Raw genomic sequence first — 15,580 nt, 5'->3', positions numbered from 1 at the left:
TCAGTGAAAAAAAATTCAAGAATTAGGGGCCAGCTCCGTGGCCAAGTGGTTAAGTTCGCGTGCTCCGCTGCGGTGGCCCAGGGTTCTGATCGTGGGCACAGACATGGCACTGCTCGTCAGGCCACGTTGAGGTGACGTCCCACATCCCACAACTAGAAGGATATACAGCTAAGATATACAACTATGTACCTGGGTGGTTTGGGAAATCAAGCAGAAAAAAAAAAAAAGGTTGGCAACAGTTGTTAGCCCAGGTGCCAATCCTTAAAAAAAAAAAGGAAGATTGGCAACAGTTGTTAGCATAGGTGCCAATCTTTAAAAAAAAGAAAAAAAAAAATCAAGAATTAAAAACAATCAGCAAGAGGGGCGGGCCCTGTGGCTGAGTGGTTAAGTTTATGCGCTCCTCTTCAATGCCCCAGGGTTTCGCTGGTTCGAATCCTGGGCGCAGACATGGCACCGCTCATCAGGCCACGCTGAGGCGGTGTCCCACATGCCACAACTAGGGGGACCTACAACTAGAATATACAACTATGTACTGGGGGCCTTTGGGGAGAAGAAGAAGAAAAAAAAAGATTGGCAACAGATGTTAGCTCAGGACCAATCTTGGAAAAAAAACCAAAAAACAATTAAGAAGCCAAACAAAACAAAACAAATAAGAAAACCATAACCTATTCAAAAATATCCAATTAGTCTAGAAAGGTTTTACAAAATAAATCACATCTTCTGTAATTCTGATTTTGCCATGTAGACAGATCTCGAGTTGTTTGTCCTATTTTTCTGTAAAGCTGACTTTAGAACAAAGTTCTTTAAGGCAAGGTGAGATGTCTGTGGGTCTCCAGACACGCAGTTTGGGCCGGCGGCCTGGAGCTGCAGCTCCCACGTGTTCCGGGCCCTCTGGGAAGCCGCTTCTTGGCAGCTGCAGGTGCCCTGCCAGACTGCCTGGAGGGCTCGGCGTTTCACCCGTCTCCTGCTGCCGTGCGCGTCCAGAAATAGTCTGTGCAGCATGTTAAGAAGTAGACGTCTCGATTCCTGACATCACTCACAGGAGCTGAGGCCTGAGGGGAGCAAACCTCCCACACCCCAGCTGAGGCTGAGGCTTAAGGGCCTCTCAACAGGAATCGGAAGCTATTTAGTTCATAAAGTCAGCAAAGTAACAGCAGAACTCAGTCTAGACTTCTAGTTTTCACCGTAGAATTGATTGGTTATATAAATGTCACCAAGCTGAAATCTGAGTGATGGTTTTACCATAGACTAATTTAGCGACAGAAATTCTTTACTTTAGGGTCAAGTTATCTTCTCTAACAGGTTTAAAATCCTGAGATTTCGTCCCGATGTACAATGTTTACATTAGAATCTTCAGTTAATCCGCCTCTAAACCTCACACACTTGTTAGCAGTCCTTTTGCAAACTAGCGAGTGTTTTATACACTAAAATACTGGCTCCCCAGCCTCAATTCCTATAAGTACTTGGTTTCTCTGCAGTAGATTCCTCATCTGCTCTTTTTTTCTGTTGAGATATAATTCACATACTGTAAATTTCACCCTTTTAGTTTACAATTCAGTGGGTTTTTTCAGTATATTCAAAAGGTACAACCATCCCCACTGTCTACTGCAGAGGTTTCCATCTCCCCAAATACAGTATCGCCGGTCCCCATCGGCAGTCACTCCTCATTTTCTCCTCCCCCTCAGGCCAAGGCAATCGATAATCTACTTCTGTCTCTGTGGATTCAACTGTTCTGGACCCTTCATGTAAATGGAATCATACAATATGTCGCCTTTTGTGTCTGCTTCTTTCACTTAGTGTAATGTTTTCGGGGTTCATGTTGAGGCATGTATCAGTACTTCATTCCTTTTGATTTACAAATATTATTCCAGTGTATGGATATACTGCGTTTTGTTTATGCATTCATTAGTTGATGGATGCTTGGTTTGTTTTCACCTTTTGACTATTACAAATAATGCTGCTATGAACGTTCATGTTTAAGTTTTTGAGTGAATGTATGTTTTTATTTCTCTTGGGTATAATGCTAGAATTGCTGGGTCATAAGGTAACTCTGTGTTTGAGGAATTGGCAAACTATTTCCCAAAGAGGCTGCATATTTTACATTCCCACTAGCTATGGATGAGAATTCCAATTTCTCTACATCCTTACCGACATGTTATTGTCTATCTTTTTTATTACAGACATCCTACTGGGTGTGAAACGCTATCCCATTGTGGTTTTGATTTGCATTTCTATAATGACGAATGATCTTGAGCATCTTTTCATGTGGTTATTGGCTTTTGTGTATCTTCTTTCAACAAATAATTCAAATATTTTGCTTATTTTTTAATTGGGTTCTCTGTCTTATTATTACTGAGTTGTAAGAGTTCTTTGTTTGGATATTGGACCCTGTTGTCTTTTCATTTTCTTGATAGTTTCTTTTAAAGGGCAAAAGTTTTTAATTTTGATGAAGTCCAATTTATCTATTTTTTCTTTTGTTGTTGTGCTTTTGGTGTCTAAGAAAATACTGCTTAATCTTAGGTCACGAAGACCTGTCACAAAAGACTATTCTTTCTCCATTGATTGGTCTTGGCAAATTTATCAAAAATCAGTTGACCATAGATGTATGAGCTTATTTTTGGATTCTCAGTTCTGCTCCATAGTCTGTTATGTCTGTCCTTATGACAGTACCACACTATCTTGATTATTGTAGTTTTGTAGTAAATATTGGAAATGAAGAGTGTGAGTCCTCCAACTCTGTTCTTCCTCTTTGAGATTTTGACTTTTCTGAGTCCCTTGCATTTCCATGTGAATTTTAGAATTAGCTTCTCAGAAAGAGCCAAGTGGGACTTTGATATAGATTGCACTGAATCTGTAGATCAATGTGGGGAGCACTACCATCTTGAAAATACTGAGTTTTCTAGGCCATGAACACAGGACATCTTTCCATTTATTTAGGTCTTTAACTTTCTTTCAGTGACATCTTGTAGTTTTCAGTCTCCAACCTTGCACTTCCTTTATTGAATCTGTTCCTGAGCATTCTATTCTTTTTCAATTGAGGTGAAATTCACATAATATACAATTAACCATTTTAAAGTGTACAGTTCAGTGGTGGTGTATTCATAAGGTTATGCAAACCACCAGTTCTCTCTAATTTCAAAACTTTTTCCTCACTCCATAAAAACATCCTGTACTTACTACGCTGTACACCCCCCACTCCCTGCCTGCCCCCATCCTCTGGTAACCTCTAATCTGCTTTCTATGGATTTGCCTATCCTGGATCTATTATACAAAGGGAATCATACAATACATGACCTTTTGTGGCTGGCTTCTTTTTCTTAGCATAATGCTTTCAAGGTCCATGCGAATTTACCGTGTGTCAGCAGTTCCTTCCTTTTTGCTGCAGAATACTGTTCATTGCACATAGACGCCACAGTTTGTTTATCCTTTCATCTGTTGACGGGCATTTGGTCTGTCTGTACTTTCGGCGATTATGACTAACGCTACTATAAGCATCCATGTACAATTTTCTGCATGGACAGATGTCTTCATTTCTCTTGGATGTTTACCTAAGAGGAGAATTGCTGGGTCACATGGCAAGTCGATGTTTAACATTTTGAGGAACTGGCAAACTGTTTTCCAAAGCACCTGTGTCATTTTACATTCCCACTAGCAATGTTGCTATTTTTCAACGTCCTTGCCAACACTTGTTATTTTCTGTTTTCTTAATTAAAACCATCCTACTGGGTGTGAAGCAGTATCTCATTATGGTTTTGATTTGTATTTCTCTAATGATCAGTGATGTTGAACATCTTTTCATGTGGTTATTGGCCATTTGTGTATCTTTTTTCAAGAAATAGCTATTTAGGGGCTGGCCCAGTGGTGTAGTGGTTGAGCGTACACGCTCCGCTTTGGCGGCCTGGGGTTCGCCAGTTCAGATCCCTACACACCACTTATTAGGCCATGCTGTGGCAGTGTCCCACATGCAGAGTGGAGGAGGATTGACACAGATGTTAGCTCAGCAACAATCTTCCTCAAGCAAAAGAGGAAGATGGGCAACAGATGTTAGCTCAGGGCCAATCTTCCTCACCGAAAAAAAACCCCCCAAAACCCAAAGAAATATCTATTCAAATCCTTTGCCCATTTTTTAAATTGGGTTGTCTTTTTGTTATTTATGTATTATTTAAAAATTATTATTTAGGGGCCGGCCTCATGGCTGAGTGGTTAAGTTCGCGTGCTCCGCTGCAGTGGCCCAGAGTTTCGCCGGTTTGAATCTTGGGCACGGACATGACACCACTCATCAGGCCATGCTGAGGCAGAGTCCCACATGCCACAACTAAGAATATACAACTATGTACCGGGGAGCTTTGGGGAGAAAAAGGAAAAAAATTAAAAAATCTTAAAAAAATTATTTAAGTATTATATCCATTTCTTATTCTTTGCTTGTTATTATTGTAAGAGTTCTTTATGTATTCTGGATATTAAACTCATATTGCATAAATGATTTGCAAATGTTTTCTCCCATTCTATAGATTGTATTTTCTCATTCTTGACAATGTCTTTTATGTACACTAGTTTTTAATTTTGATGAAGTCCAATTTATATATTTTTTTCTTTTGTTGCTTGCATTTTGGTGCTAAATCTGAGAATCTATTGCCAAATCTGAGGTCATGAGCACATACCCCTATGTTTTTATCTGTGAATCTTATACTTTTATATTTGAGTTTATAATTCAATAATTATAACTTCTAAATATGTTATAAATATATATTTGAGTTTTTGATCTATTTTGATTTAATTTTTGTGTTTGAAGTGAAGGGGTCAACTTTATTCTTTTGCATCTGGTTATCTAATTTTCCCAGTACCAGTTCTTAAAGAAACTGTTCTTTCCCATTGCATGATCTTGACACCATTGCTGAAAATCAATTGGCCATAGATGTTTAGGTTCATTTCTAGACTCTCTATTCCATTTGATGTATATGCCTATCCTTATGCCAGTATCACACTGTTTTGTTTTGTTTTGTTTTGTTGGTGAGGAAGATTGGCCCTGAGCTAACTAACATCTGTGCCAGTCTTCCTCTATATTGTACGTGGATGCCACCACAGCATGGCTTGATGATCAGTATGTAGGTCTGCGCCCAGGGTCCGAATCCGCAAGTCCCAGGCCGCTGAAGTGGAGCACATGAACTTAACCACTGTGCCACCAGGCCAGCCCCATTGTGGGTTTTTTTGTTTGTTTTTACTTTATTTTTTAGAAAGTTTTAAGTTCACAGCAAAATGGAGAGGAAGGTACAGGGATAGCCCTTGTGTTCCCTGCCCCCAAACATGCATATCCTCCCCCATTAGTAACATCCTCCACCAAAGTGGTGCATTTGTTACAATTGATGAAGCCACATTGACACATCAAAATCATCTGAAGTCCATGGTTTACCTTAAGGTTTATTTTTGGTGCTGTACATTCTGTGGGTTTGGACAAGTGTGTAATGACATGTGTTCATCATTATGGTATCATACAGAGTATTGCCACTACTTTAAAAATCCCCTGTGCTTTGCCTAGTCATCTTTCCTACACACCAAACTCCTGGCAACCTCTGACCTTTTCACTGTCTCCACTGTTTGCCTTTTCCAGAATGTCATATAGTTAGAATCATACATAGGTAGCCTTTTCAGATGGGCTTCTTTTAGTTAATAATATGCATTTAAGATTCCTCCATATCTTTTCGAGGCTTGATAGCTCATTTCTTTTTACACTGAATGATATTCCATTGTCTGGCTGCATCTTAGATTATTTATCCATTCACCTACTGAGGGACATCTTGGTTGTTCCCAAGTTTCAGCAGTTATGAATAAAGCTGCTAGAAACATCCATGTGCAGATTTTTGTATAGATGTAAATTTTCAACTCCTTTGGGTAAATACCAAGGAGCATGATTGCCAGATTGTATGGTAACAGTATGTTTAGTTTTGTCGGAAACTGCCAAAATGTCTTACAAATCGGCTGTACCATTTTGCGTTCCCACCAGCCGTGAACGAGAGTTCTGGTTGCTCCACATCCTCGCCAGCATTTCCTATTGTCAATGTCTTGGATTTGGGGTATTCTAATAGGTGTGTAATGGTATCTTATTGTTGTTTTGCGTTTTTCTGATGACATATGATGTGGAGCATCTTTTCATATGCTTATTTGCCATCTGTAAATGTTCTTTGGTGAGGTGTCTTTTAAGGTCTTTGGCCATTTTTTTAAATCCTATTGTTTTGTTGTTGAGTTTTAAGAGTTTTTCATATATTTTGGATAAGTCCTTTATCAGATGTGTCTTTTGCAAATATTTTATTCCATTTTATGGCTTGTGTTTTCATTCTCTTGACAATGTCTTTAGCAGAGCAGAAATTTTTTATTTTAATGAAGTTCATCTCATCATTAATTTCTTTCAGGAATGGTACCTTTGGTGTCATATTAAAAAGTATCTCCAAAGCCAAGGTCATCTGTTTTCTCCTGTGTTATCTTCTAGGAGATTTATAATTTTGCATTTTACCTTTAGGTCTGTGATCCATACTGAGCTAGTTTTTGTGAACGGTGTAAAGTGTGTGCCTAGATTCATTTTTTTGCATGTGGATGTCCAGTTGTTCCAGGACCATTTGTTGAAACGATTGTCTTTGCTCCACTGTATTGCTTTGCTCCTTTGTCAAAGATCAGTGGACTGTATTTATATGGGTCTATTTCTGGGCTTTCTGTTCTGTTCCATTGATCTATTTGTCTGGGGTTTTTTTTTTTTTGCCAATACTACACTCTCTTAATTACTGTAGCTGTATAGTGAGTCTGAAACTTGGGTAGTGTCAGTCCTCCAACTTTGTTCTTCTCCTTCAGTATTGTGTTGGCTATTCTGAGTCTTATAAACATTCAAATCATTGTGTCAATATCTACAAAATAACTTGCTGGGATTTTCACTGGGCTTGCACTGAATCTAAAGGTCAAGTTGGGAAGAACTGCCATCTTCACAATACTGAGTCGTCCTATCCATGAATATGGAATGTCTCTCTGTTTATTTAGCTCTTTGATTTATTTCAGCAGAGTTTTGTAGTTTTCCTCCTATAGGTCTTGTACATGTTTTGTTGGATTTTATTACTATTTCATTATTTTGAGTGCTAATGTAAATGGTATTGTGTTTTTAATTTCAAATTTCACTTGTTATATACTGGTCTGTAGGTATATAGGTGTAGATATACTGGCATTACTGGTATATAAGAAAGAGATTGAATTTCATATGTTAACCTTGTATCTTACAACCTTGTTAGAATTGCTTATTAGTTCCAGGAGTTTTTTTGTTGATTCTTTTGGATATTCTACACAGACAATCATGTCATCTGTGAACAAAGTTTTATTTCTTCCTTTCCAATTGGTATATATTTTATTTCTTTTTTTGTCTTATTGCAAAAAGCTCACTGTTCAATTATTGTAGCTTTGTAGTCAGTTTTGAAATCTGGAAGTGTGAGTCCTGCAACTTTGTTGTTTTTCAAGATTGTTTTGGCTATTTGTGGCCCCTTGCAGTTCCTTATGAATTTGAAGAATGACTTTTCCATTTCTGGAGAAATGACTATTGGGATTTTGATAAAGGTTGCATTGAATCTGTAGATTGCTTTAAGGAGTATTGCCACCCTTACAATGTTAAGTTTTCTAGTCCATGAACATGGAATGTCTTTCTGCTTTTTAAGGTCTGCTTTAATTTCTGTCAGCAGTGTTTTTTAGTTTTCAGTGTGCAAGTCTCTTACCTCCTTGGTTAAATTTACTCCTAGATATTTTATTATTTTGGATGCTATTGTAAATGGAATTGTTTTGTTTATTTCCATTTGGAATCATTTATTTCTGGCACAGAGAAACAACTGATTTTGTATCCTGCAGCTTTGCTGAATTTATTTATTAGCTCTAGTTGGTTTTTTTGTGTGGATTCTATGGAGTTTTCTTATATAGAATGGTGCAATCTGTCAAAAGGGCAAAATTCCAAAAGATTCAAATTTCCAGATTGAATGCCTTTAGTTTTGTTTCTTGTCTAATTCTTCTGGCTTTGACTTCCAGTGCAATGTTGAATAGTAGTGGTGAAAGTGGGTCTCCTTGTCTTTTTCCTAATTTTAGGGTGAAAAGATTTCAGTCTCTCATCATTGAGTGTGATGTTAGCTGTGGGTTTTAAAAAAATACCCTGTGTCATGTTAAGAAAACTCCCTTCTATTCCTAGTTTTCTGAGCACTTTTATCATGAAAGGTGTTGAATTTTGTCCGGTGCTTTTTCTGCATCTATTGAGATGATTGTGTGGAGGTTTTTTCCCCTTTTTTTTGTGGTGTATAATCCTTTTAATGTGCTGTTGGGTTAGTTTGCTGCTATTTCGTTGAGGAGTTTTGTATCTACATTCATAAGGGATATTGGTCTGTAGTTTTCTTGTCATGTCTTTGTCTAGTCTATTATTTTTTATGCTATTATAAATTGAATTGTTTTCTTAATTTCATCTTGGGAGTGTTCATTGCTAGTATGTAGAAACACAATTGACTTTTGTACATGGATCTTATATCCTGAACCTTGCTGAATTTGTCTCTTAGCTCTAATGGTTTTTTTGTGTGTGGACTCCTTAGTGTTTCCTATCTGCAAAGTTGTGCCATCTGCAAGTGGGGACACTTTTGCTTCTTCCTTTCCATTCTGGATGCCTCTACGTCTTCCCTCATGCCTCTGGCTAGCCCTTCACCCTGTTGAATAGCAGTGCCACGATCAGGTACCCTTTTGTTTTTCCTCATCTTGGGGGGCGGTGCTCAGTCTTTCCACATTAAGTGTAACGTTTGCTGTGGGTTTCTTGTGGATGCCTTTTATGAGGTTGAGGAAGTTCCCTTCTATTCTTACTTTGTTTTATCATGAAAGGATGGTTCTTTATTCTATTAATGTGGTGTTATTCTATTATTGCTTTTTTATGCTGAACAAATCTTGTATTCCTGTGATAAATCTCACAAGTCTCTGTGTGTGGGTATATATATATATGTGTGTGTATATATATATATATTTTTTTTTTTTCTTCTTCTTCTTTTTCTTCTTACATGTTGCTGGACTTGGTTTGCCCATATCATGTAGAGGAATTTTGCTTCTATATTCATAATCTAATCCACTCTTTTTAAATGTTTTTATTCCTAATACAGTATCTGAGGCTGCTCTGAGTGCTAAGTAAAAACAAAAATGGGAAATAAGTCAAAAAGTTTAGTTATTTAGAATGTTCCTCCACAGTATGATTACCCGTCTCTAAGACGGATTCACCAGTGTCATGAAAGAGCTTCCTGTCTGGTGGCGCAGTGGGCTGGCCCTTCCTGGTGGCCGTCATTGAACCCCGGGAAACTTTCCACTTGAGATGGTGATATGTAAAATGAAAATTCAAGTAGATCAGCCATTTAATCAAGGTATGAATAAGAGAGTGGAGTGTAATGAAAATATATGCAAAGGGACTGTGAGCAAAAATAAGGTGAAGGCCATTCCAGCTTAGCAGAAAACAAAATTGCTTAAGGCTCATGATAAGTTATGATTATGCTGGCCTGTAAGTTAGTGTGAAAACATGAGCGCACACAGATGTTAGGTCCCTGTTAACTGCATAAGAGAGGACGTGTTTGAGCCTTGGACAGTGGAAGGACCCTGAGGCAGGATGGCAGAAGGCTGAGTACTTAGGTGGTTCACAAATGGGAATTTCAACATGAGATTGTAAAAGAAGAACCAACCGATTCACACGCTCTTCAGATATTCTCTTCCCCGGGACCGGGCTGGGGCTAGACTGCTTGAAATGTGTGTGTGTCTGTGTCTGTGTGTTATACACTCTGTTATACATACTTTATATTCATGTATATCTATTTTTGGAGTTTAAATATAGTAAAAGATACAAAGAAACTAATATTGTCTGTTTGAATGATTTGTTTCTGTTAGTAATTTGGTTTCACAATTTGTTAGCTGTATTTATTTTACTTAAAGTGAATTTATATTTTAAACATCATTTATGCCTATAGATTTTTACATTAAATTTTATGTTACGGTTGTAATTACATTATTGTCAGAAAAAAATGTATTTGCCACATTTGTCATAGCTTGTGTGTGTGTGTGTGTGTGTGTATAACTGTGCTTCTGAGAGCAATTAAGGTGCTTGAAAGTAGAACAGCACGTGCTGATCTGTATAGTTGCCCCTGGTGTATACTCAGATTCTCATAGATTCCAGATAAAAGAGCCTCTTCAGAGAGAGAAAGAGGAAAAGAAGGCCAGTTTTTAAAACACGTAAACTATAACATGCAAAGGTACTTTTCACTGATATAAATTTCATCCAAGGTGTTACATATTCTATCCAGTATCTTTCTAGAGAGGACTAAAAAATATGGCAGGGCCCTCTATCCCTTCAGAAGAAGCAATCTGCTGGAATTTTCGTTGAAGCTACAAAATGACAAAAAGGTATTAGGTAGACATATAGAAAACCCTAATAACACAAACCTTAGCATTTCCTTTCCAGGAAGGTGGTTGGGCCTCACAGTGAGATCTCGATCTTCATTTGGTGATGGCCGGGCAATGTCCAGTTAGGAATCATCTCCTTACAAATAGGGGCAAATTGAGTCCTTTTGTTGCAGTAAAATCTGGCAGCAGAGTTTTAGGTGGTACATCATAGAGCAACTCTGTACAGTTAAAACTAGATCTGTCTGTTAAAGAATATTAAATAGTGTCAGCTGAAAGTTACATTTTTTGCTTTTTCAGTTCTCTTGAATGGTATTGCTATTTTGAAAGTAATCCTGATTGCTTTGTATGTGTATGAATTTCCAGTACTCTAGTTGCTTGGAGTGGCTTGTTTACCAGTGAAAACAGTGTTGTGGAGGCTGTTCTATCAACAGGCTTCTACGTGTGAAAATCTGTTCTGTAGCTGATGACGGGAGCCTCCACCCCAGCCGTCCTCCTTGTTCATCTGGGCAGGTGAACAGGAAGCTCTGTGAAACCGTGATGGCTCATCTGAGTGACAGCGGGACCAGGTCCCCTGGAAGGACGACAGTCAGATGCATATTGCTGTGCACATTTGCAGCACAGACTGCAGCTGTACTCGAGTTCACTTCAGCACACATTTCCACAGTGACGTCTGTGCTTGTAGAGCGGCCCATGCAAGGATAAAACATGGCCCCTGGAGGAAGGGATCTATTTATCTTTTGTAAAACCTTTATTGAGATATAATTCACAGACTATACAATTCATCCATTCATAGAGTACAATTCAGAGGTTTGTAATTTATTTACAGAGTTGTGCAACCATCACCACAATCAATTTTAGAATGTTTCCATCACCCCAAAAGGAAACTCTGAACCATGTAGCTATTTTCCCTCACGCTCCATTCCCCCTAGCCCTGGGCAATCGTTAATCTACTTTCTGTCTTTATAGATTTGCCTATTCCGGATATTTCGTGTAAACAAAATCATATAATATCTGGCTTTTTGTGTCTGCCTTCATTCACTCACGTGGTTGTAGGGTTAATCCATGTTGCAGCATGTATCAGCACATCACTTCTTTTTAGCTCCAAATACCTTTTCATTGTATAGGTAAACCACAATGTGTTTATCCATCGTTGATGGACATTTGGATTGTTTCCACGTTTTGGCTATTTTGAATAGTGCTGCTATGAACATTTATGTACAAGTTTTTGCATAAACATGTTTTCAGTTCTCTTGGGTATATAGTTAGGAGTGGAATTGCTGGATCATATAATAATTCTGCGCTTAACTTACTGAGTAACTGCCAGACCCTTTACACAGGAGCTTCAGCATTTTGCATTCCCAGCAGTAGCATGTGAGGGTTCCAATTTCTCTGTATCTTTGCTAACCCTTGTCGTCTATGTTTTGTTTATAGCCATATTGAATGTGAAGTGCAATCGTATTTTTGGATCTCCTTTTTCTTGAATGCCCAGGATGACTTCACACATCTACCTATTTTCATGGCAACTTCGTGAAGTTTTTGTCCATTATTTCAGTTTTATAGTTGAAGAACTGAGGTCTAGAGAGACCGGGTACCTGGCCCTAGACCTCTCACATGGTGTGTGGAGGATTTGGTAGCAGGCCCCTTTAGTTAACTTCAGGAACTCCTTTGCCATTTCCTCTTGACCACGCTGCTTGAAGGTCCTACACGTGGACTCCTGATTGTAATGGAAGGAAAACTTAAAATGGGGAACACAGGAGAAGGAGATATAAATTCCAATTTCGTATGTAGACATCTTCACATGGGGAGCAGTGTTTGCATTAATCTTTGAAGGATGCACAACATTTTAATGGAGAAATGGGATGGAAGAGAATATTAGGTAGAAGGAAGAGTATGCACAAAACCAAGATGGCAGCAAGTTCCTGGCAAACTTAAGAATTACTGACATTGGGAATAATATGCAGGGCTGCAGGGTAGGGATGGGGCAGAAGAATAGGAGGGGAGAAGTGACTTAAAACATTAGGCTCAGACTGATTTGTGATTGGCCTTGTAAATGTTTTTACTTTATTTAAAATATGAAATAATTTTAAAGATTCGGAAGAGTCACAATAGCGAAAAAAAACTCCTCTCTGCGAAACCATTTGAGATTAAGTTGCCGAACTGGAAGTTTTGCCAGTCCCCCTGTCATAGGCATTGTGGAAACAAGTAAGCAAGCCGAAAACAGGTGCAGCCCAGGGTCACACGTGTGTTTACAGCCCTGGCTCCTTAGCGCCCTTTGGTCTGCAGCCGTTCTTCAGTCTTTCCTTGACTTTTATCAACTTGACACTTCTGAAGAGTCCAGGACAGGGATTTTGTAGCATGCTTCTCACTTTAGGTTCTCTGATGTCTCCTCAGGAGCAGACGCGGGTTGTGCCCCTGGGAGGAGGACCGCAGAGCGATGCTGTGTTCTCAGGGCATCATCTCAGCTGGTGCACGAGTTTAGGCTGTCTCTTTCCTGTTAATGTTAACTTTGGTCACTTAATTAAAGAGGGATGTGCCAAGTTTCTCCACTGTAAAATTACTCTTTTTCCTTTTGTAATTAATACATACTTGCAGGAGAGTGACTTTGAGATTATGTAAATATTCTATTCCTCATCAAACTTTCACCCACTAGTTTTTAGCATCTATTGATGTTCATTTGGTGAATTAGTTATTAGTATGATGTTTGCCAAATAGTAATTTTCTAATTCCATTATTCCTTCTGTATTTACTAGTTGGCTTATGATCCCCTGTGATTTATTTATTTTTCAGTTTTTTACTTATAGTGGTATGGAGTCGTGGATTCCTATTTTAGTCATTGTGCTGCCGTCTGTTTCTGCCACTATATAGGAACTTGGTGGAGGAGGGTGGGGTAGTGAGGTTGGGCAGCAGCCATCCTTGACCTCAGGGAGCTGACAGTTTACTAGGGACTGTTTGGTGAGTTCTCCAATAACTGCAACAGATGATAGCAAGGAAATTAGTCAAAGAGGTAACGCCTGGCCAGAAAGAGAAAGAAGTGCTTCACAGAGAAAATTATATGACAGTGCACTGCTCTGTAACAAATTACCACAAACTTAGTGGCTTAAAACAACACAAACTTATCATCTTACGGTTCTGGAGGTCAGGAGTTTGAAATGGGTTTCATTTTAGTTTTGGAATATTAGTAAGGCATTAGTAGGATTAAAGGATTGAGGCCATTTTATGAAAGATCTTTCAAAGCCAGAATGAGGAGTTTCTAGTCAACTTTGTGATATAACTATATTTAAGCATTTATTTGGCAATAGTAGGCCAGATTAAAAAGGAGGAATGGGAAGACCATTAGAGAGATGCATTGTCTGTGAACATAAGGAGTATGGGCTTTACCTAGTGCTGTTGGAATGGGGCTGGGAAGACATGAGACACTTTGCGATTGCTACTTACGTGATTTGGCAAGTGACCGAGTAAGAAGACATGGATGAACTGTTTATTCACTTTCTTGTGGTCTGAAGGGCTCTGTGAATTGATGGGCCAGGGAAATAAGTTTGGTTCCTGGCCTTGTAAGGCTCTCTTTTCTTGTAAATATCATGTTCTGTGGTAAATGCATTTTAATACGACAGCAAAAAGCTATCCAATGCAGAAAAATAAATTGAACTTGCATATTTTGCTGTGGGACAATTTTCTGTGGCCGTTTGATATGATGTGCGATACTGTTTTATGTGATTGAGTCTGTGCCTCAGGTAGACATTCTCTACCAGAGGTCCGATGAGGCATTGCGGTGATTCCATCAGTAGATGACCCTGCCACTGCAACACAAATATCGTTATCCTTTCTCTTGTTCTTTAACTTGATTGCAAATCGTATCACAGTTTCCCCGAGGCATTTCATGGAACGTGAATTCCCTCCACGCTTTCTGGAGACATTGTAACAGGATGGTCTTCTCTTTCTCTGTCAAGAGTGTTCAGTCAGCTAAATTCTCCTCTTTATGAACCTGTTTATTGTACCATTGGATCCTAACATGCTATCACCGATGAAGCCGAGCTGTGGACTTATTATAAGTCAAACTTCTTTAAAATAAAATTTATATTTTTTCTTGTTATAGATCATAGGAAATTTGTAAAATATGAAGCATTATAAGGAATAAATTATTAATCCCACCACTAGATAGAGTTCGCCATTATTATTGTTATTTATTTTTTAATCATCTTGTCTTTTTACTTGACACTATATATGTATATATATATATATATGATATATATGTGTAATTTAAAAATTAGAATTGTGATTTTTATCACTCATTGCTTTTGTAGCCTTCCCCCCCCCCCTTTACTTGAAAATATAATTTGAACATATTCCCTTTTGTTTAAATAGTCTTTGAGAACCTGGCTGTTAATGACTGCATGATTATCTATATTATGAGTACACTACAGTTTATTTAGGTTTTTACTTTGTGTTGGACATTGACTTTTTCTAGTTCTTAAATAACAATGGAAGACATCCTTTAAAAAATATATTTATATATGTTTGTTATTACTTTGTAATTGTTGTAAATGGAATTATTGGATTACAGAGTATGGAAACAATTTTGAAGCATTTGATAAATACTTCCAGATTACCCTTTGTAAAGCTTTTTCCTTCTAATAACAGTGTTAGAAAATTTGGACATGAAAACAAAAAATGGAACAAGACCAGATCTCTCAAAATACAGGCACAAATTTTCTGTGAACATTGTTAGCAAGGAGTATGTTTCTTTTGCTCACATTTTATCCACAAGTTCTGGTATGTAAAAATATTCAAAAAATGGCATTTCTTTCTAAAAAATATTTTAAATAAAATAACATACAGATTGACTCAGTAATCAAAAGTCCCCCAACAAAGAAAAGCCTTGCACCTAATGACTTCACTGGTGAATTCTACCAAACATTTAAAGAAGAACTAACACCAATCCTTCTCAAACTTTTCCAAAATATTGAAGAGTAGGGAACACTTCCTAACTCATTCTATAAAGACTGTATTACCCTGATACCACAGCCAGAAAAAGACACTACAAGAAAAGAAAACCACAGACCAATAATCCTTATGAACATTGTTGCAAAAATCCTTAACAAAATACTAACAAACTGAATTCAACATCATATTAAAAAGGATTACATACCAGGGC

At 38.0% G+C, this 15,580-nt stretch overlaps 1 long non-coding RNA gene across 14 annotated transcripts in view; it reads left to right on the top strand.

The window, feature by feature from the left end:
• Window positions 1-15,580, top strand: part of LOC103560059 (uncharacterized) — a 72,797-nt gene that overhangs the window by 40,102 nt on the left and 17,115 nt on the right. The window lies entirely within an intron of this gene.

The sequence above is a fragment of the Equus przewalskii genome, chromosome 7 (assembly GCF_037783145.1).
Source record: "Equus przewalskii isolate Varuska chromosome 7, EquPr2, whole genome shotgun sequence".
Classification (NCBI taxonomy): domain Eukaryota; kingdom Metazoa; phylum Chordata; class Mammalia; order Perissodactyla; family Equidae; genus Equus; species Equus przewalskii.
This window is presented reverse-complemented; position numbering and strand designations above follow the sequence as displayed.